This window comes from Pieris napi, chromosome 18 (genome assembly GCF_905475465.1).
Source record: "Pieris napi chromosome 18, ilPieNapi1.2, whole genome shotgun sequence".
Taxonomy (NCBI): domain Eukaryota; kingdom Metazoa; phylum Arthropoda; class Insecta; order Lepidoptera; family Pieridae; genus Pieris; species Pieris napi.
Genome location: NC_062251.1, coordinates 3,089,333 through 3,113,563, shown reverse-complemented (window position 1 = coordinate 3,113,563; position 24,231 = coordinate 3,089,333). Strand labels below are relative to the sequence as shown.

Genomic DNA, 24,231 nt, shown 5'->3' with positions numbered 1-24,231 from the left:
ATGATTTTTGATTGTTTTTTAGTTAATCACTATTTAATTTAGATATGTTTATGTCACCGTAAAATTGTAAACACCGTTAGATTGTAATATATCTCGCGAGATTGTAAACTGTCGAAAGATTGTGAACCTCACCGAACTGCTTACAATTTAAGGTATTATTATTCGGTAGTTATATGAAATTGTTGGGAAGAAAAATTAATCTGTAATTGACCAAAGAAGTTTGAATGATAACTAAGTTAGTATAGTACAATCTACCGAATAATAATACGTTAAATTGTAAGCAGTACGCTGAGGTTCACAATCTTTCGACAGTTTATAATCTCGCGAGATAGATTACAATCTAACGGTGTTTACAATTTTTCGTTAACATTTATAACTAAAGCCAATGGCAAGTCCCATATAATGTTGTCATTAGTACGAAGGTAGGTAATTCTTTGATATACTACTGTCATTATTTCTATAATATCTTTTAGTAATGCCGATGTCCTAAGAGGCTTCCAATATTCCACACAGTGTCAGAAACAGTATGAAGTATGCCCTCAACAAGATTTGGTCTGTATGCTCTATAATAAGGACCAAACATAGCGTTTTGGTATTGTTGTTGCATGTTGTTGTAAAACGCGTTCGGATTGTACATGTTGTTATTTAAGTTGTAATTGTTGTAATTAATATTGTAATTGTTGTTGTTTGTTTCTACGTAATTGTTTACTGTAGTTGGTGTCGCTGAAACAAAAGAGTATGAGGCGTTTTACTAGATTTAAGACTTCAATATATGTTCAATATATTTAGTAAAAAAAATCCGCGAAGACAGGACTTCATCGTTGACGAAGTTGAAAATCTTTTGCGTTCAATCGTTTTATCGTGCGATAAACTGTGAAGTCAGTCACTACATTAGGAATCTGGGATACACGTATCATAACAGTTGCCAATAAAATATATAATTATACTATGTGCAACCTGATAAAAATATATAGAGTAAGATTCGTGACTTAGCGCTGACTATTACACCCGTATCTCAAATTCCAAATACGTTTTTGACAATCAGGAGTTTTACTTAACCTACCACCATTGTTAGCTTGACAGGCCACCACCAACAGCGAACAGATGCACGCGCCCAACCTGGAAAAAAGGATCCTATTTGTAGATTAAAAGAAGACCTGTGGAGCTACACGAAGTCTAGTGGCTTCAGATTGCATGCGTTGATCTTACTGTGCCTTACAATTTTCCGATGTTTGAGTCAAAGTTTGAGTAGGATTAAAACGTGATGGATTTTGACAGTGGACAGATGATTTTTTCCCGGAAAAGAAAGTTTAAAGCCATTTTACAAATAGTTATTTGCAAGTCTCATTAACCCGAAAAGAAAAGTTACTCTTTCACATAAAAACTACTGACTGGATGTTAATGAAACTTTACAATAATATAAAACATACATCAGATAGGCTACAATTTATAAAGATTTTGTGAATTGTCTGAAATATCAAGTAAGTAGGAAAAATTCTACTATCTGCGAGCTATTCTGGCGTGCGCTGCCAAAACCGCTAGAATTACACATATGTAATGTATAATGAAAATGTTTATCTTAAATAGTCCTAAAAAAAGTCAGCCACAGTATATCTCTATGTCTTATGTGTAAGCCATTATAGCCAAAATAGTAAACCATAACTGCCATAAAAATTATATAAGTCTATCTATTTATCTCGAGATAAACTCAAAAACTTCCGCACGGAATTTATTGCGGCTTTCGCCAAAAGAATGATACATGAGGAAGGATCATATATATTTCATACTTCTAATAACAACCAATAATTAATTATTACGCTTGATTTCAATATTTTAACCACTCAAGTTGTAGTTTTTTCTATTTAAAATCAATGGATGGCAAACGTTTGTGGATATAAGATATCTTGGTTCATCTGGAAAATGTTAAAACCAGAATAAAACTTACTTCATATTAATATGAGGATAATTGACACTAAACAAAACACGAGACCAATCAAATGACAAGAACACTGTATAATGTTTATCAAAGCATTTATTCCTGAGATATATGTAACTAGCTATTGATAACAGACCTTACTTGATGGCTTTATATGAAAGTAATGATTTCAGTATCTCTTTCTAGATGTTTCTTAATAGTCGAGTAGGTAATCACCTGACACGCTGTAAAGTATTGGTGGGTTCCATCACGATATCTTTTTTTCACAGTACGAGCTATGCGCACTTGAAAAAGAGAAATCCACTCCAGACCAAATAGAATATTCTTGTTCCCCCACATTGATCACTGGGTATTGTTTGCTTGTTTTGTGGTGGTTTTAACATTTATCATCATGAGACCGTTACCATGAGTTGGGATGGCCTTTAAAGAAAGCCATCCCATATCTCAGTACCATCTTTTTGGACAAGTCCAAATCTGTTGACAAAGTCAATAGTCATCAAGATCAGTTTTAACTGCAAAGTTGCTGATGGTGGATATACGATTGTCGTCATCATGTCCTTGTTCACAGGAGGTTCACAACTTGGACCTCGCCTCGCTCCTTCACGCTTGTTAGTTGCCTCATATTTGTTAGAGACGAAGCTGTAGCTCCAGCTGCTATACCTTCATAAGCATTCTTCTGAGCCAGATGGATGTGAATTACTACGTTCCTTGACCAGAACTTGAAATTACGATGACGAGGACGACGGGCATCTTCTTCTCTCTTTACTCAGTCCATTTTTTATAAATATGACTTAATATTTCAATAAAAAGACATACTTTGTCATATTGTTTATATATCTCGGGGTTCATGACGTTGTTCTGGGGTTATCTGCGGTAAATTTATTTTTAAGGAAAACGTAGCTTACGCTTTTACATTCAAAATGATAAGTTCAATTATTGTTAATGTTTCTTTTTTCTTTATCATAATTGTTCATTTTTTAGGGAATGACTGGGCCGGTAAATGAAACTCTTTAGACTTCTTGTACAAACTTGTTTAATTTCTTTAAATGACCTTTCGCTAGTCAAGAAAACGGCTTGACCGATTTGTCTGATTTTTTTTATAATATTCCTTGAAGTACGAGGATGGTTCTTACGGAGAGAAAAATTAAAAAAATTCAGTGAAAAAGTCTAAAAACAACACTTTTCTATATTCCCATACAAAATATTCGTAATAATACTTAAAAGTCAATTTGAACTTTAATATCATATCATAAACTTCAAATGTTAGTGGAGGGGTTCCGGGAAGGTAAATTTTTATTTTTTGACATAATGTATTTGTTGTCTTATCAACATTCTTTTTTTTATCTTACAAGCTAGACCGGCTAGTCCCGAATAGCAGAATAAGTATTTAAAAAAAATAAAGAATCGACTGTTAGGCGGTACGATGTTCGCCAGGCCAGCTAGTATATTATATTAATATATAAATCCTATTGTGGATTAAACTATATCGAAGCATAAAAGTTATAATGTAAAAAACAATTCTTCCCGGGTGATGTTTGCAAATATATAAAGTGAAATGGGTTCTGAGATGTCTAATTAAAAAAAATTACCGCCATTGTCAGCGTAACAGGTCCCAATCAGGAGAGCCAGTAAAAAATATACTCTGAAACGAAAAACATTATAAATTTATTAAACTGCTAAATCCAAGCGCCTACGACATCACCCGTCTACCATATGCCGAGCGCGAAATGTTTCCTATTTCCAATGCGCAGAGGCGATAAAAACTTGGAGAAACTGAACGTGGTTGGTAACACAGAGGACGAAAGATCACGCGGCCGTTCAGATGGGTCCTCGAAATTATACACTGTCATAAGAGAGGTGCCGGACAGAAACCGGTGGAAACAGATAGTTCCTTGCGGATTGGAGGATCAGAGATGAGCTGCCGATTAAAGAGAGACTACTAAGTAATACTTGTAATACAGGGTCACTTTTCGGTAGAGTATTTTTTTTTACATTTAAATTTACATTATTAATTATATCGTATAACTTAATATTATCTCCAATACACTCAATAAACAACTATAAATAGCATGTCTAACGCAAGAACTCACCAGTACCAAACTAGTGGATATTATGAAAAAGATAGAGGATGCAGATTTTTTCGAATTTTAATAAGAATTAGTAAAAAATTCAATTTTCTTATAAAACGCAAAATAAAATATAACTATGCAGGGGTTGAGCTTAGAGACCTCCCGTAGAACAATTTTTTGCAGCTGATGACCTCAACTATCCCCTATTTGCGTTTGATCCACGACTTTTTGGCCACCCTCTATATATCTTTATATTATATCTAAATACTATTGTTTAAAAAACTCATAAATATAACTTAACTATTCAAAATTTAAGGGTAAATAAAAAGCTGATTAATTACTTAAGTATAATTCTTAATATTATTAGATATATTTTATACAAACTTAAATTTTACTAGATACAGAATATACATAATCTTATTTATTACAGTATATGTAAAAGAAAAGTTACTTGAATTGACGTTATAATTTATTAAATTATCAAAAGGCTCTTTTTTTAAAAGCAACAGTTTTGGTTTGCCAATGTGAAGGTATTTCCACGAATCCAATCACTCTATATTGTGTTTGTCAAATACATATTATTTAATTAACTTGCAGACCCGGCTAACTTCGTTCCGCCTAACAGTTTAATAATATCGTGTTAACTTTAGTAAAACTTAATTTAGGATTTCATAAAGGTAATTAATACAACTTTTTAGCAAATACAGAAATGTTTTATTGCTTGCCATTGCGAAAGAAGAATGGCAGTTTTACACATTAGGCTTCTTCTGTCTAATGCCAATATTGTGATACTGCATGTTAAAGCACTTGCTGATATACAACTTTTTCTGATGAGGTAACACATGTCTTCAAGATCAAAGCCTGGTTATGCATCTGCTCATACACTTCAAGATCGGAATTTCTTGAACTGACACGAATTCGATGTAAAATGATGCGTAATTATGTCAACAGATGGCACCACATGGTGTTTGCATTCGTAAAATTAATTAATTTATTGTTATTCGATAACTGATCCAATATTTTATTACTTCTGCCATTCGGCATGGTAGATTCTTCTACCAAAAAGAGATAACTAACATCGGTCCAGCCGATTAGTAGTAGTACTTTCCATTCATTGTTTTTTTGTAGCTAAGCGATTAAGTGATTTAACTGACGCCAATTAATGACGAAGGAATTAATACACGGAACAAACGCAGGCTGCAATTTCCCCGTACTAGAGTATCTAAAGTTAGTAATTCTTTTTTGGGAAAAGGGATACTCTTCTTTAATAAAATCCCAGAGGCTCTTTTATCTCTGCCTTCCAATAAATTTAAGAAATGTATTAATAAAAAGCTGTGTAAAAAGGCTTACTATAAAGTCAACGATTATCTAGTTGATAAAAGGGCCTGGGACTAGTGCTAGACAGGCTACTTCTAATTAATTTGCGATATATGTTTTAAAATAAGTGTTGTTTGATGATTTGCTTTTTTAAAAGAGTACCGAGAGTTTTTTACGCCGGATTTTTCTCTCGGCCTACACCCTCTGTCTTCTTTGCCGATGAGTAGGGATGCCTACAAATTGAAATTTAATGACGTGGAATAAGTGATACATGTATCTTATGTTCCTTAATAAACATATTGTTTTTAGAAGGTAGGTAATTCTTTAATATGCTACTGTAATTATTTCTATTATATCTTTTAGAAATTTCGATGTCCTATGGGGCTTCGAATGTTCCACACAGTGTCAGACTCAGAAGCAGCATTAAGTATGCCCTCAACAAGATTTGGTCTGTATCTATAATAAGGACCAAACATGTTGTTGTTGAATGTTGTTGTTATACGCGCTCCGGTTTTTTTTTGTTAGGAATCTCGCTGTTGGCCTCAAGCTTTAGCCAGCGTAGCTCGGCCTGAATTTGCGAGCGTAGCACGGCTTGAATTGGCGAGCATAGCTCGGCCTGAATTGGCGGCTCGGCTTGAATGGGCGGCTCGGCCTGAATGGGTGTCTCGGCCTATATGGGCGGCTCTGTCTGAATGGGCGCGCGTTGTGGTTGTACATGTTGTTATTTAAGTTGTAATTGTTGTAAGTTATATTGTAATTGTTGTTGTGGTTTACTATGTAATTGTTTACTGTAGTTGGCGTCGCTGAAACAAAAGAGTATGAGGCGTTTTACTAGAGTATTAAAGACTTCTATTTAATTTCAATATCTTCAGTAAAAATTTTACTCGAAGACTGGACTTCATCATTGACAAAGTTGAAAATCTTTTCGTTCAATCGTTTTATCGTGTATCGTGCGATAAACTGGGAAGTCACTACATTAGGAATCTGGGATACTTGTATTAGAACAGTTGCCATTAAAATTTATAATTATACTGTATACTGCGTGCAACCAGGCAAAAATAAAAATATCGGTTGTCTGTAAAGTCGGTTTACTGACGATAGTTGAACGTGACAACGTCATAAGAAAATACTGATGGAGTGGTTGCATTCTTCAAAAGAAAATTTTAATTTTATTTGTTAGATAGATATTTTGTATGGATATAGAGAAGGAAGTAAATGGAAATCACAATTGAATTGATCAAGTTACATTTATTTGTACGCATAAATACAATTATGTCAATTTTTGTGTGCAAGCGAGAGCGCGGAACGAGTGCTCTCGCTTGCACTTCAAGCCTTAAATGGAACGCCTCAGAGGTAACGCCGCATGAGTCATGTTTTTTCGTGCGTGCAGCCGGCTCCATCGAATTATAAGACGTTGTCACGTCAAAAAAAAATATATAGGGTAAGATTCGTGACTTAACGCCGACTTATTCCCCGTATCTCAAATTCCAAATAAGTTTTTGACATTCAGGAGTTTTACTTAACATACCTCCATTGTTAGCTTGACAGGCTACCACCACCAACAGCGAACAGATGCACGCGACCAACCTGGAAAAAAATCAAAGATCCTATCTGTAGATTAAAAGAAGCTGTGGAGCTACACGAAGTCTAGTGGCTTCAGGTTGTATGCTTTGATCTTAATGTGCCTTACAATTTTCCGATGTTTGAGTCAAACTAGTCTGACTCCAGTAGGGTTAAAACGTTATGGATTTTGACAATGTGACAGATGAATTTTTCCCAGAAAGTAAAGTTCAAAGCCATTTTACCAATAGTTATTTGCAAGTCTTATTAACCCAAACAGAAAAGACTTTTTCGTGGTAGACGGATATGATTCTAGAGAAAAGTCTAACTCTAGAGGTTGATAATGCCTATAAAAATCTGCGACAGCATAGTATCTGACTTTTATCCTACTAATATTATAGCGAAAGTTCATAAGTATGGATGGATGAATGTTTGTTACTCTTTCACGTAAAAACTACTGATTGGATTTTAATAATACAATAATATAGCATATCTTTCAGAATAACACATAGGCTACAATTTATAAAGATATTGTGTGAATTGTCCAAAATATCAAGTAAGTAGGAAAAAATCTACCATCTGCGAGCTATTCTGGCGTGCGCTGCCAAAACCGCTAGAGTTACACACATGTAATGTATGATGGAAATGTTTATCTTAAATAGTCCTACAAAAAAGTATGCCACAGTATATATCTATGTCTTATGTGTAGTTATAGCCAAAATAGTAAACCATAATTGTAATAAAAATTGATAATTTATTTCAAATTTTCATTTTAAAAAATTGATAATTTATTTTAAATTGTAATTTTTTTCGCATTTGGTAGTAATAAATTGATTCCTACATGAAAATAGATACTTATATAACTTCTGGTATTTAAAGTAGATAAAATATCTTTCACGCTACAGCATTTGGACAAATATTATTTTAAACCTGCACAGACGAAGTCGCTGGCAGCATCTAGTATTATATTAAAACAAGTCGTCCGTCGCGACTATGCTATTTGTATTTGTGCACGAAATTTATTGCGGTTTTCGCCAATATCTAGAATGATACATGAGGAAAGATCAGGTATTTATTTCATAGTTCTAATAACAACTAATAATTAATTATTACGCTTGATTTCAATATTTTAACCACTCAAGTTGTAGATTTTTCTATTTAAAATCAATCGATGGAAAATGTTTGTGGATATAAGATGTCTTATTACATCTGGAAGATGTTAAAACTAGAATAAAACTTACTTCATATTATTATGAGGATAATTGACACTTAAAACAAAACACGAGACCAAACAAATGACAAGAGCACTGTATAATGTTTATCAAAGCAAATTTATTCCCGAGATATATGTAACTAGCTATTGATTACAGACCTTACGTGCTGGCTTTATATGAAAGTAATGATTTCTGTATCTCTAGAAGTTTCTTAATAGTCGAGTAGGTAATCACCTGACATACGCTGTAAAGTATTGGTCGGTTTCATCACGATGTTTTTTTTTCACAGTACGAGCTAGGGGAGCGTTCAAGTATTACGTAACGTATTTTGGGGGGGGGGTCCTTTTGTAAAACGTTACGATGCGGGGCGGGGATTAAATTACGCGTTATTGTGAATATTTTTTTCGACTTACACCACATAATAGTAACTAAAGAGTCACTAGGTGGTCACGAAACATTTTACTATACTTGGGTACAGTACTGTGCCTGGGTACTGAATAACGTTACGGCGAGTTACATGGGGGGGGGGTCGATAATCTCCAAAAATTGCGTAATACTTGAACGCTCCCTAGAGCACTAGAAAGAGAAGTCCACTCCAGACCAAATAGACTATTTTTGTCCCCCCAGATTGTTCACTGGGCATTGTTTGCTTGTTTTTGGTGGTTTTAACATTTATCATCATGAGACCATTACCAGGAGTTGGGATGGCCTTTAAAGAAAGCCATCCCATATCTCAGTACCATCTTTATGGATAAGTCCAAATCTGTTGACAAAGTCTATAGTCATCAAAATCAGTTTTAACTGCAAAGTTGCTGATGGTGGATATACGATTGTCGTCATCATGTCCATGTTTACAGGAGGTTCACAACTTGGTCCTGGCCTCGCTCTTTCACGCTAGTTAGAAGCCTCATATTTGTTCATCGACGCAGCTGTAGCTTCAGCTGCTATGGTTTCATAAACTCTCTTCTGAGCCAGATGGATGTACCTACGTTCCTAGAAGAGAACTTGAAAACGACAATGATTGTGGGCAACTTCTTCTCTCTTTACTCAGTAATTTTTTTAATATATTCATATTTCAATAAATACCCATTCTTTGTCATATTATTTATATATCTCGGGGTTCATGACGTTGTTCTGGGGTTATCTGCGGTAAATTTGTTTTTAAGAAAAACGTAGCAAACTTATGTTTGGACATTCCATTATAAGGTGTCTATATTTATGAAGCAAAATCTATTGACTTATGTCTATGCGAATGAAACATATGTAATGTAGATAAAATTGTTATATTGTTTGGGTTGATCCCTCCTGCCTCTTTTCAACACCGTACGAGCCGAACGACCTCTAAATTTCACCAGCATCATCTTGATGGTTGGAGGTCTTCCACAGTCCGTTTCACAAGGCATTTTCTTTTGCGAACTAGCGAACTGTGGAATCGGCTCCCAGGGGGGGTCTTCCCTCAGAGATACGACCTCCAAATGTTCAAAAAGCGAGTCTCCTCCCTCAAAGGCCGGCAACGCACCCACTAAAAATGGGTGTCTATGGGCTGCGTAGACTGCCCTTTTTGGTCGTCCCGCAAGCTCGTTTGCCCCCCTATTATATTTAAAAAAAAAATTTCTTTAGATTTCATCAGTTTTATTCGTATTTATTATAACACTTAATAAAGGGCGTGTTCATCATACGAGATCATGTTGGAAGCCGTTTCCTTCTTCTTAATAAGCTTTCATACCAGGGATCCAGTATTCATGACAGTTTAATTAATAATAAAAACCGTATCCAGTGACTTGACTTAATGTTCAACCCCTAGATGGAACTGAGGGCATCCACTGTGGCTCTTCTTCTTGATCCTCATATTTCACCTCTCGCCAAGTCTTTTCGGCGACCTGTACGAAGCCAGGTTTGGTTGGAATGGCCACGCCTCCGCTTTGCCTATTCACTATTTACTGTCTATAGTTTATTAGTAAAATTACCGATTTGGATTGTTGTTATGAATCTATTGGTAAATATCCTGCACCATAAGTTATTCTGTGGTATGCGCAAGACCTTTTGACCTTGATAAATTCCGTTATCAGTACAAAAATACATTTTTGTTTTATTTCTAATTATAAAACAATTTAATAAAATGGGCAGATATCTAATGTAGGTTGATTAGGCTACTTTTAACCGACTTAAGAATCGGAACTAGTTTATCAATTTGACATCCGGCATAACCGGCACAGCCGTCCGGGGAACGATGTGTCAAATGAATCGAATTTTCGGTTCGGTTTTGTGTCAGAGAAGTTTTCAGGATTATTCATATTATCTCCCCAGTATCAGCTCCTTCCACTTGACCGTATTCAACTTCGGGTCTCTCTGCATCTTCTACCGCACTTACCGAGAGAGTAAGAGGAATGAATTCAGAGGAGTTGTTGGGTTAACCTGCAGTTAAGTTACATGAAAGGACGTCGACCCAGAATTCGAATTTCCACCTGCATCACCTCGACGTCGTTTCACTGCTGAGCGAGATTTAAGGCAGTTTTTGGGGCGCACTACCACTTTGTGGAACCAGCTACCCACTGAAGTATTTTTGAGCCCATTCGACTTAGGGTCCTTCAGGAAATGAGCGTACTAACGCAACGCACTCGAGCTTTGGCATTGGATTGGGATGGTATCACTACCATCAGATGAGCCTTGTGCCCTTTTTTCCCCCTGTTCTGAAGAATTACTGATTGAAATGTCATGAAAAATAGTGAATTTTGCTTATATGTTATTGTTTCTTTTTTCTTGATCATAATAATTGGATCATAATTGATCTGATTTCCAAAAAATAGCCAAACAAATCTTCAAAACCCAATAAAGAAATTAAATAATCGTTGAATAAATTTAATTCTCTCATACAATATCACTGTTTTGTATTTTGATATTTGAGGAATAAATAAAATAACAGCATTTTGATAACTTTATTTTACAAAATTTGAACACATAATAAGCTCATTAGCAAATTTCTTAAACTACATATTTGAAAACAATTAGAAAATTTAACTTAAAATATTTTGCTATGAAAAGTGACAAATGACTGAAGAAGCTAAACAGCTTTTTAAATAAGGATAATGTGGAGGTAAGGCGGTGCTTTTCCAGTCCTATAAGGTGAATGGAAGGATCCTCGGCCAGTCTTGACTCGAAAGCATAAGTGGCTATATATTCTATCAAGTTGTGTATATCTTTAATCGGAATAACATTACAGCCGCAGGTTTTAGGTATACCAGGGAGGTAGAAAATTGTTAATATTATAATTATTAAAAGTCATATTCACATTAGTATTTGATGTTCTTACATAGTTATTAATGGTAATGGGTGAATTAGAAGATTGGATTACATCTGTAAAATCACAGCATTCTTCCCCCGTTGGGCACACCATTTGTATTGTCCTGAAAGTCGAAATGAAACGTTAAAAACAGATTATATGCGTCACTATCAGACACTGACAATTTACAAAAGGTCCTAATAATTTACCATAAACAAATATTGTTTTAACCGAACTGAATTAAGCGTTGAGAGGAATTAAAAACCATCATTAAAGTTAATTTTGTATTTTGACAATTATAGTGTTCACTATTGATTTCATCATAAGAGTCGCCATTTTGAATAAAGACAGCCATCTTGAGTGTTAGTACACGTATAGTATTCAAGATGGCGGTTTATGATCAGCCGTGTAAAATTTTTTGTATAATAAGTTTAAATTTACGTGTAACGTGATTTAAAATATAGTTGGTATATGAGAAGATTTCAAAATATTGTGATGTTTGCGAGCGGTTTAGTTGACAGCCGTTTCAACTATTAAGGAATATTTTATTGGCAATAGGGGTGTTTTTGGTAGCTTTGTTGTACATAATGTTTCAAAAATTGTTGCATATCTATATAATTTTTAAAACGGGTCCAAGAGACTTAGAGACGGACTGATGGATATACATCATAACACGGCATGGAAGGGTAAAAGAAAATTCTTAGACGATAATAAATCAATAGAAGGAATTGATACGTTGAAAAAAGCGGAAAATAGATAGGAATGGAAACGCTTGGAGGACTCTACCATCGGCGGTTCATGCGAGAAAAGAATAGTAATTAGACTTAAACTGACATGAAATTGATAATCTCAATTAAAAAAAAACTTAAAATTATTGACTCTTATTGTTTAATGTTTACATTAATTTTTATCGTGATACATAACAACATAATGCTTGAAATAAAAGGCTGTTTTTTTATTAATTTATCTTAAACATTGTTTTTTTGGGAAATCTCGGACATCATGCGATGCATGATTGTACCTAAGTCTCGACTCGAGTCTTTCCCTAAGTAGGCTTTTTAATTACAGTGAAAACTGATCTTAGTATAATAAATTAAATATACGTACCTGTAAACATACAAGTTACCAAGGTCCGGTGTCTTACATTGTCCTGGTTTTACACATTTCCCTATTGAACCGTTTGACGTGTCGCACACTGGAAAAAAAAATGTGTGCGTGTACTAGGTGTACAGACGTAAGAAGTGAAACTTCTTTATGACCTTATTTTTGCGAAATTGATCTACTATATGCAACTTTACAGAAATTGGTTAGATAAAGTTAAATTAGATATAGTTTAACAAAAGGCTTTTAGTATCATACATATGAATACAAATGCAATTGTGTATTTCATTTTACCTTATTACTACTAAGATTATTACAGAATTTCATTAATTGTAATAGAATTATTACTATCATTGCTATCGTTATTATATATTTTTGTTATTAATGGCTTCGAATCTCTTCGGATCAACCGTGGTACGGACAAGAAAAAGATGGCGCGTAACCGAAAAACGTGACGATTTGCTACAAAATGTCTCCCATACGTCGATAAAAAATTCATTCCAACGCCGATAAAGAAGTTTGACTTCAAAAAGCAACATGGCGCGTAACCGAAAAATGTGACGCGTAACGAAAAAATGTTACACTAAATTTTTTTCCAACCCCGATAAAGAAGTTTCACTTCAAAAATATCTATAGATATTTTTATTTATATATATTTTTGCTAATATAAATGTTGCAGCCAACTAGCTTATTAAGCTGTTTAATTAACAGCCTAGCCTTTTAACTAGCAGTCTGAAAGATATTCAGTAATAATATGTATCCAATAGGATATTTATTTTATTTACTATAAGTCCAGCAGAAAAACTGTGATATACGAATGTTCCTATAAAAACGTTTCGGATCCATTCTAAAATATATTCTTTTAATATATAAATCGAAGCATAAAATAAATAATAAGTCATAATGTAAAAAATAATTCTTCCCGGGTGATGGTTGCAAATATATAAATTTTGAGATGCCTAGTAAAAAAAATTACCGCCATTGTCAGCATAACAGGTCCCAATCAGGAGAGCCAGTAACAGATGTACTCTGAAACGAAAAACATATATAAATTTATTAAGTATATATACACTATTTTGTAAGGTGAAAAGGTGCGGTCATGTCAGACTTGACGCGATGGGCCAACTCAAAGTCCTCTGGTAGTCCTCACACATATTTAAAATTACCGATGTTATAGACTCGCCAAGAGATCTGGGGCTCAAAAGGGTTCGCGTTTTTTGTAGTAAGTCAAAAACATAGTCCAACAAGGTGAAGATAAATATGATGGGGATATCAGCTAGTCACAGGCGAACATACTTGTACATCTATATATAAAATTCACGTTGTAACTCCCCGGAAACTGCTTGGTCGATTTTTATGTACGTTCGGTAGGGCTCAATTTCAATGTAATTTTTCTCCCTAAGTTATAAATACCCCATTTTTTGAGATTTTTTTAACACAAAATTATTCACTATTGTATAAGGTTACTTAATTTAAAGAAAAAACTTTTTAACCGGATTAAAGTTATGTATTATTATAACCTCCGATACCAACTCCGGGGAAATAAGTACAGATAATGGAACTATCTCTACAGCTGTGATACTTTTTGACATCCAACACCTTTTGTCTTCAGTCACCGTGACCACGCACGCTGTAAAGCACGCGAAACGTCGGAAAAATTTAAAATTATGTTAAATAGTTGTAAATTTATAATAATACATAACTTCAATCCGGTTAAAAAGTTTTTTCTTTAAATGTGTAAAGGTTATGTCAATCAAAGACAATACTAAGGTTACTTAATGCTTAGTATTGACACGTAATTCAAAAATTTATTTTAACCCTAGACATGTTTCACGACGATTTCCTTCACATTACGAGAACATAGACAAATCTATTGCACAGGGATTCGAACCCTCAGTAAAATGTTCCCAAATCACTTTAGTAAAGACTAAAACTGATAATCTACTGTTAATAAAAATACTCACGGGGGGCCTCATAGCCTAGCGGTCTTATTAAGTGGCAGCTAGGTGAGGGGTACCGGGTTCGATTCCCGGTTCGAAGGCAAGTTTTAATTTAATTTAAATTTGTTCTCGGCCTTTGGAAGGGTTGTGCGGTACCGGGCGAGTGCCTAAACCGTACATGGAGGATATGATCGAATTTCTAAGGCAAAAAGCACGAATGATAAAAATCCTATACTTGACGCTGGCTAATGCACAAGCCGTGCCAGAGCCATAAAAAAAAAAAAAATACTCACATCATTTTAATTAAATCACGCACAGGTCCACTTCAATCAAGATACAAACGCAAACTATTTAATATCTAAATGTTGTCATATATCAATATATACTAGCTTCGGCTCCTTGGTTTAAATATTAATAACAATAATACCTCGATATACGAGTGTTTTGAGATATTTTGCTTTGAGAGCATGATTTGTGATACGAGGAATCGCACACTACACACTACACTAACAGTATCTCCCACCTCAGACTGGACATCAATCTGTTTGCTTGTTTCGCTTCGAAGCATTTTTGATAAGTTGGGTTTGCATATTTTGCTTTTTGTACATTTACAAAACATTATCACATTTATTTTATAGCCATTGGTCCGCAGCCTTGCGATTCTGTAACTCACTTTTCAAACTCTCACAGCGGTTTTCACAGCGGAGGTCACTTATCTGCCCTGCGATTCTGTAACTCACTTTTCGAACTCACGCAGCGGTTTTTGCATCGGCGGTCGCTCTCAAATCAGTCGTGAAGCAGTCATTTTATGATTTGGCATTCTGATAAACAATAAACTACAAGCTCCCACCTTTTCAGAATGCCAAATCATAAAATGACTGCTTCACGACTGATTTCAGAGCGACCGCCGATGCGAAAGCCGCTGTGTGAGTTCGAAAAGTGAGTTACAGAATCGCAGGGCAGAACGCCAAATCATAAAGTGACTGCTTCACGACTGATTTTAGCGCGACCGCCATCGCAAAACCGCTGTGAGAGTTCGAAAAGTGAGTTACTAAAATCAGTCGTGAACCAGTCATTTTATGATTTGGCATTCTGATAAGCGACCTCCACTGTGAAAACAGATGTCTATTGAATTAAAGCGTGAAATCATTTTGTTATTCAAAAACAATTGAGGGGGTGAATTAATGGCATTTCAATTGATTTCAATGGGGATAAATTCTATTAGCAAAGTTTAAAGGAATTAAACTCGTACGTCGAGGTACCACTGTATATCATACATGCAATTATAGCTAGCTTGTATTTTTCTTAGTAGAGAAATTGCAGCATATTTGGGATAATTCGATATCTTAATGAATATAAACGGTATCTGTGGTTAAAAATGTGACATGAAATTTTAGGTTAGGACGGTATGTTATTTATTTGGAATACCGAATTTGGAAAAATTACAAATTGTACAAAAAACTACTGATTATCTAGATAACACTAGTTATCCATATAGTTTAAAAATTAAAAAGTTATCTACTGTCAAAGAAAAATGTGAATATAATTTGGAATGCTATATTCCAAATTATCTGCACTCCATGTCAAATGACGTTTTTGGAGTTTTTTTTTGTTTGATAGGCATTTTGATTACGTTTTTGGTATTTGTTACATTTGATTATTCTCATTATTACAAGTTTAATAATTTGTCAATAATTTTATGTAGTTTTTATTATCTATCTAATGTAAAGGAAATCGTCGTGAAACCTGTCTAGAGTAAAATCTAATAAGTTTTCGAATTACGTGTCAATTTTTAAGGTTACGCATTAAGTAACCTTATGCAATAGTGAATAATTTTGTGTTAAACAATTCTCATAAAATGGGGTATATATAGGGAAAAAACAATATTTTGAAATTGAGCCCTACCGAACGTACATAAAAATCGACCAAGCAGTTTCCGGGGAGTTACAACGAGAAGTTATCTATAGTCGTATTTTTAATTAGACGAAGCCAACTGACAGTAGCTAATGTCACTTTGTAAAATAATGTTGCCATATTTAAAGTAATAGTGATGCGTTCAGTTCTTGTTCAATCAGATGAATGAACAATGAGTGTGAATAGTCAATCATTTCAAACAATAAAAGAATATTATTTCTATTTCAAAAATTGTATAAAAGTGCTCTGATATAAGTTAGGTACTAGTACTATGTAACTACAATCAATTTTTTGACGTCTTATTACAAAGCGCGGCGCGGCGACTATTGCCATCACCGATCATTAATTCACGGGTTTTTACTTTGTCACAACACTATTTTTATTTCATTAAAAACTGACAACACCGTAAACGTCAGTTGACTTCGTCTAATTAAAAATTCGACTATAGCTATCCCGTTTCTCCTTTAATTTATCCTCCAAAAACAAACGACTATTCCAAATATGCTGCAGTGCCCTTATATGTTAATAGATAAAGGCCGATTCAGGGGGACCAAGGGGGTCATTACTCTAGGGTGTGCTATCAAATTCTTAATTGACCTTACAAAATAGCTTTTAAATTTACAGATTCTGTTTAAAATCCAGACCAATATCACTAGTACATTTTACAGACATACTAAACTTTGACTCTTTAACCCCTCCCCCACCGTCCCCCGAGGCACAATTTCTACATCCGTCCTTCTATTTTGTACATAATGTGACGATACAAGAGAATAATTGATGCCATTTTAATATATCAATCATACATAAACGAAAAAAAATAACATACGAACAGAATATGAAAATATGTATATTAGATATCAGAATTTCTGGGGTATTGCAAAAGATAAGGTTTTAATAAACAATTAAAAAAACCAAGACACTTATCTCGTATTTAGAATCCCGCTGTCAATTAACCGTGTCATCATACAGTGCTGATATCATATCTATGGTTATAGTTCTAGTAATCACGGCCGGATTTAGGCGGAGGGCGGAAGGCAACCACAAAAGAGGTGCCTCCACAATAGAAACTTAAATGAATAGGTTTCAACGTTTTTAATAAGAGACTTTTGGACAGTGAGATCTGCTATATTTAAATTTTTATTTTATTTTTGATCTCAAACATGTTAAAATAAGAACAATCAGATACTTATGTAAATATGATAAAGGATATACACGTGACTACGTATGTACGAAATAACATGACTTTTCTGATAAGGAGGGAGCTTGTAGTTTATTGTTTATCAGAATGCCAAATCGTAAAATGACTGCTTCGCGACTGATTTGAGCGCGACCGCCGCTGCGAAAACCGCTGTGCGAGTTCGAAAAGTGAGTTACAGAATCGCAAGGCTGACCATGTCCTCTAAAACAGACCATAATTTGAAGTCTAAAGGGTTGAGGTCTGGGCTAGATGAGGGCCAGTCTTCAGCTGTTATACAGTCCGGAACGTTGGTTTCAAGCCAGGCTTAGGTAGTTCTTGGACCTAGGATTGTCATGATTGGTAGCCTTACTGCCCGGCAATGGTTCATCTATGATGCCGTTAAGGTAATTCTGGTTGTGACTAAAGTCACTTGTCTTATTACAGCAAGCAGTGGCAAAAATTCCCTTGGAAACAGTGATTAAATCCATAGATTCGTGGCCAAACATTTGTTTGGCCTGTTTAAAAGCCAAAGGTGGCCATTTCGAATATAATATTTTGTATTTTTTGATAAGACATTAATAAATGTGTAGGTATAAATTTGAATAATATTACATTACTTCATTTGTAACAGAACTTAATTGCTGAACAAGGTATATCTTTAATCGGAATAACACGGTTGGTATTTATTATATTATAGTAATTGCTGAACAAAAATAAATTGTAAAACTATCTATTATATTGTTGAAAATTGTTATAATAATTGAAATAATTATAATTTACATTCATATTAGTATTTGATGTTATTATATAATTATTAATGGTAATGGGTGAATTAGGACACTGAATTATATCTGTAAAATCACAGCATTCTTCTCCAGTTGGGCACACCATTTGTATTGTCCTGAAAGTCGAAATGAAACGTTTAAAACAGATTATTATGCGTCATTATCAGACAGTGACAATTTACAAAAATCATTGACGATAAACAAATATTGTTTTCAACGAAAACCGAATAAAGCGTTGAGAGGAATTTAAAGCATTAATAAAGTCAATATTGTATTTTGACAATTACAGTGTTTACCATTGATTTCATCATAAGAGTCGCTATTTTGAGTATAGACCGCCATCTTGTGTGTCAGTAGACAAGATGGCGGTTTATGATCAGCTGTGTAAAATTATTTTTTACAATAATTTTATATTAACGTGATTTATAATGTAATAGTTATATGTAATGATATTTAAAATATACTGATGTTTGCAAGCGGTTTAGTTGAGAGCTGTTTTAACTAGTAAGGAATATTTTATTGGCAAAAGGAGTGTTGTTGGTAGCTTTGGTGTCCATAAACAAAGGTTTTTGAAACATTTTTGAGTATCTGTTTAATTTTTAAAACAGATTCAAGAGACTTAGAGAGGGACTGATGGATATACCGCATCATCATGGCATGGAATGAAAATTGGTAGACGATATTAAATCAATAGAAGGTTACGGTGAAAAACGCGGAAAATAGATAGGAATGGAAACGCCTGGAGGCCTCTCTCCAATGGCGGTTCATGCGAGAAAAGCATAGTAATTAGACTTAAACTGACATGAAATTGATAATCTCAATTAAAAAAATTAATACTTACTTAAAATTACTGACACTTATTGTTTGGAAATTATTTAAAATAATTTTTATCGTGACAACGAATCACTGTACCTAACTAATGCTTGAAATAAAAAACTGATTTTTTTATTAATTTATATTAAATATTGTTTTTCCGGGAATTCCGGGACAAAATTGCCTTAACCAACGTGATATATTTCTTGAAAGAAATATCTATGCTATGCATTTTTGTAAGTCTCGCATGGGAAGATTAGAGTCAAAACTAATCTTAGTATAATAAATTAAATAAACGTACCCGTAAACATTCAAGTTACCAAGGTCCGGTGCCTTACATTGTCCTGGTTTTACACATGTCCCTATTGAACCGTTTGACATGTTGCACACTGGAAAAAAAGTAATTTAAGAGATTTATAGGTGAGGAATCTTTTTGTTTGATAGATTTTTTGCAACATATCGCAGCCAACTAGCTTAATAAACCGTTTAATTAACAGCCTAGCCTTTTAACTAAACAGCACCGTTTAACTAGCGGCCTGAAAGATATTCAGTTAAAATATCCAAGTATCAAAATATCTAAGTATCCAAGTATCCAAATATCCAAGTATCCAAATATCCAAGTATCCAAGTATCCAAATATCCAAATATCCAAATATCCAAATATCCAATAGTAAGTGTCCTATTGGATATTTATTTTATTTAGTATAAGTCTAGCAGAAAAACTGTGATATAACGAATGTTCCTATAAATACGTTTCAGATCCATTCTAAAATATATTCTATTGAGGATTCAACTATTTCGAAGCATAAAAGTAATAATAAGTTATAATGTAAAAATAATTCTGCCCGTGTGATGTTTGCAAATATATAAAGTGAAATGGGTTCTGAGATGTCTAATTAAAAAAAAATTACCGCCATTGTCAGCGTAACAGGCCCCAATCAGGAGAGCCAGTAACAGATGTACTCTGAAACGAAAAACATATATAAATTTAAGTATATTTCACTATTTTGTAAGGTGAAAAAGTGCGGCCATGTCAGTCTTGACGCAATGGGCCAACTCAAAGTATTCTGGTAGTACTCACACATATTTAAAATTGCCCATTTTATAGTCTCGGGGTTCGCCAAAAGATACAGGGCTCAATAGGATTCGCGGGGTAGGTAAAAATGGTGGGGAAATCAGCTCGTCACATACAAACATACTTGTATATCTATATATAAAATTCACGTTGTAACTCCCCGGAAACTGCTTGGTCGATTTTTATGTACGTTCGGTAGGGCTCAATTCCAAATTATTTTTTTCCCCCTATAAATACCCCTGTTTTTGAGATTTTTTTAAACACTAACCGCCATGTTTAACGCGAAAATGTTCAACGTAATAGTTTCTTGGTTAATATAGGATCGGAGCAGTGTTGGCCTAGTGGCTTCAGCGGGTGACTCTCATCCCTGAGGTCGTAGGTTCGATCCCCGGCTGTGCACCAACGGACTTTCTTTCTATGTGTGCATTTAACATTAGCTCGAACGGTGAAGGAAAAACATCATGAGGAAACCGACATGTGTTAGACCCAAAAAGTCGACGGCGTCAGGCACTGAAGGTTGATCACCTACTTGCCTATTATATTGAAAAGTGATCATGAAACAGATTCAGAAATCTGAGGCCTAGACCTAAAGAGGTTGTAGCGCCATTGATTTATTTATTTATTTAATATAGGATCGATGATAGGATAATTATTATTATAAATTTAGATAATTGGCAATCAAGGCATAATGAAAACACAGTTTGCAGAAAAAAAATCACATATATTTCATAAACCTCGCTTTAATCATATGTAAAGTTGCTTTATGGCGCCTCCTCTTACTATTATGGTGCTGGAGGCGAATATTAGGAACACCGTGGACTGCGAAGCGCACCAATGCATCAATCAGTGTCGTCAATCACTTTTAGGATTTTATAAAAAAAAATCCACCAACTTAATATTTATGAAAAAAAAATTTTTTTTATATCGTTTAATTTTCTTTTACAATATATCAAAAACTTTAGCCAAGCTTTGCTGTAGCTAAAGTTTTTGTTATATTACATAGAAGTAAACTATTCAAGGGAAACGGTAGGAGAACACCAGTCATGGGGACCCATGAGGACGATGCTTTTTTGGTGGTTATGCCATTAAATTGTAGATTATGTGAAACGTTGGTACTTTCAACACAGCGCCATCTGTTAGAATTGTGACTGTCAAATAATAAATAAACAAATATTTTTCAATAAAATAATATTACGGGTATAAATGAAGATGTAAGCTATCCCATCTTTTAAGTTAGTTCAAATTCAAAAAAATAATTCAAATCGGTTAAGTAGTTTAGGAGTCCATAGCGGACAAACAACGTGACACGTAATTTATATATATTAAGATATACCATCAAATATACAGTATTTACAAGTTTCTTAATCTACATAGTAATATTAAAAATCAAAACAAATTTAAAAAAGTTTGGTCCCTATGGTAGTATACCTTTAAAGCTGGCCACATTTTCTCGCTGTATTGCGATACTTATCTTACTTTTATTTTCCTGTAGTTTTTATAATTTTTTATCTCTTTGTATATGTTATGTTTGCCTTCTTCCTGTCACATTTAATCTTGTATTTTATTTTTATTAAATACCAATGTATCAGTGTGCCGATCGTTGGCAAGCTTTGGTAAATAAAGTCAATAAAAAACCGGCCAACACTGCTTTTTAAATCTAATACCTAGGCAAGTAGGTGATCAGCCTCCAGTGCCTGACACACGTCATCGACTTTTTGGGTCTAAGACATGTCGGTTCCCTCACGATGTTTTCCTTCACCGTTCGAGCTAATGTTAAATGCGCACATAGAAAGAAAGTCCTTTGGTGCACAGCCGGGGATCGAACCTACGACCTCAGGGATGAGAGTCGTACGCTGAACTAGGACAACACTGCTCTAATAGAATTATACCACTTAAATAATTTTGGTTATAATCAAGTACGTAACTTAATGCTTAGTAACTACCCGTATGTCAAAAATTTATTAGATTTCACCCAATACAGGTTTCCTCACGACGATTTCCTTTACATTACGAGAACATAGACAAATCTATTTCACAGGGATTCGAACCCTCAGTAAACTGTTCCCAAGTCACTTTAGTAAAGACTAAAACTGATAATCTACTGTTAAAAAAATACTCACTTCATTTTAATTAAATCACGCACAGGTCCACTTCAATCAAAATACAAACGCAAACTATTTAATATCTAAATGTTGTCATATATCGATATATACTAGCTTCGGCTCCTTGGTTTAAATATTAATTACAATATTACCTCGAATTATCGTCCATGCGTCGGGTTGTCTCTCTCCCTAAAATATGGCGAGGGGGCCGATGGCTGGCCATGCGTCTTACCCGTGAACGGGTGCTACTTGTGGTGACTGGTCGGACTTGAATTCCTGTATACGGTGATGTTAGTTATTTTGACTATGTATTTGCTCTCACGAGAATGTAAGGGCGTGCTCCTATTTCACCATGCCTCCTGCTGATAGAGGACAAATCTTTGTTTTCAATTTATTTTATTATCATTAATTTACTTTTAATAACTCAAGATGTCATGTGGAACATGGGGTAATGGTTGCAGCTCCTTACAACCTTAAAAACAAAAAAACTAGGCGTAAGTTTATTGCCAGTTCTTCTCTTCCGTTCTACGCCCTTGATTTGAGAACTGGCAGTTAATATTTAAATTTCTAAGTGAAGTGCCTGGTTTCAAGCAATAAATTGACCTAATAACACGTTTTTACAAGATAAAAATAGATTGTATACCTGCTGCTTTGCCCCATAAAAGAATTCCATACGACATAACGCTGTGAAAGTAACTAAAATATACTATTCTGGCAGTTTCCTCGTCTGTGAGTTGCCTAATTTTTCTAATAGCGTACAACGCAGAACGAAGCTTGTCAGAAAGTTTAGTGACTCAATTATCTCGTCATTCAAATCCCGCAATGGATGTCAATGGAGGTGGAAACTGCCAAACTTTGCCACTAGTAGCGCTGGTATCGCTTGACCCATAACAAATGCAAACAAACGTCAAATCCCCTACTTTATTATTATAACACTAGTAGACTCGGCCAGGCGTTGCTGTGGCTAAGATTTTTGTTATATATTACATCGTAGTAAACTATTCAAGAGAAACGGCAGGAGAACACCAATCCACCATGCTTTTTTGGTTGTTATGCCATTAAATTGTAGCTTATGTGAAACGTTGGTATTTTAATAAAAAAAAAGTTAATAAAAGGACGCTTATTGTGATGTAACTATAAAAGATAGAGACATGCTGTCTGGATATTTTTTATAGATAGTGATGTGTCCTGAAAAATTTTAATACATCATTTTGTTCTATCATTAACAGTTTTCGCAGCGCACGCAAGTGAAGGAAGTTTTTTGTTTATTTTTTTACACCTTGGGTTAGATTATTCAAGTTTAAGTTAGCATCCGTTATTTTTTTGAAAATAAAACATAGCCTATGTCACTCGGGAATAGTGTAGCTTGCCAACGGTGAAAGAATTTTTGAAATCGGTCCAGTAGTTTCGGAGCCTATTCATTTCAAACAAACAAAAAATCAAACCTTTCCTCTTTATAATATTAGTATAGACAAGACAAAAAAAATAATTCTCCAAAAATACCTCGCTGCGCAGCAATCAGCTGTAATAATAATGGCAATCACAGTTTATCTATGTATTTACGCATAAGATGACTCTGGGAATAAGCTCTGAGGCTATGTTCGGAAGCGGAACATTTTATTGAATCCGATTGTAAAGATGAAAGCTTCTCTACAGGTTTGCATAAACTACTTTTAAATTATGATGTATATGGTATACCGTATAGGTACTAAGGTATGTAATAAGTACTAATTATTATGCATTCATTTTAGCACCGAATAATAATACGTTAAATTGTAAGCAGTAAGCTGAGGTTCACAATCTTTCGACAGTTTATAATCTCGCGAGATAGATTACAATCTAACGGTGTTTACAATTTTACGTTAACATGTAGAATGCATAGAACATATAATAACACAATAATATCTATGGAAGACGATTTTTATTTAATAGATGGCTTACGTAACCG

General features: G+C 34.4%; 3 long non-coding RNA genes across 4 annotated transcripts; all 3 read right to left on the bottom strand.

Moving 5' to 3' along the window:
• Positions 1-269: 269 nt before the first annotated feature.
• On the bottom strand, positions 270-2,092 carry LOC125058490. Its single transcript, XR_007118419.1, has 3 exons — positions 1,946-2,092; positions 1,064-1,119; positions 270-723 (listed from the first exon to the last, which is right to left on the bottom strand). It is a non-coding gene; the product is annotated as an uncharacterized LOC125058490 (long non-coding RNA).
• A 3,508-nt stretch (positions 2,093-5,600) lies between these two features.
• On the bottom strand, positions 5,601-8,255 carry LOC125058488. The gene is made up of 3 exons (XR_007118417.1): positions 8,124-8,255; positions 6,851-6,909; positions 5,601-6,125 (listed from the first exon to the last, which is right to left on the bottom strand). It is a non-coding gene; the product is annotated as an uncharacterized LOC125058488 (long non-coding RNA).
• A 2,763-nt stretch (positions 8,256-11,018) lies between these two features.
• Positions 11,019-22,430, bottom strand: LOC125058486. Of its 2 annotated transcripts, none has more exons than XR_007118414.1 (4): positions 22,302-22,429; positions 20,018-20,070; positions 19,408-19,495; positions 11,019-11,500 (listed from the first exon to the last, which is right to left on the bottom strand). It is a non-coding gene; the product is annotated as an uncharacterized LOC125058486 (long non-coding RNA). The 2 variants fall into 2 exon arrangements; XR_007118415.1 differs by lacking the exon at positions 11,019-11,500 and adding an exon at positions 18,290-18,409 and having other exon boundaries at positions 22,302-22,430.
• Between the last annotated feature and the right edge of the window lie 1,801 nt (positions 22,431-24,231).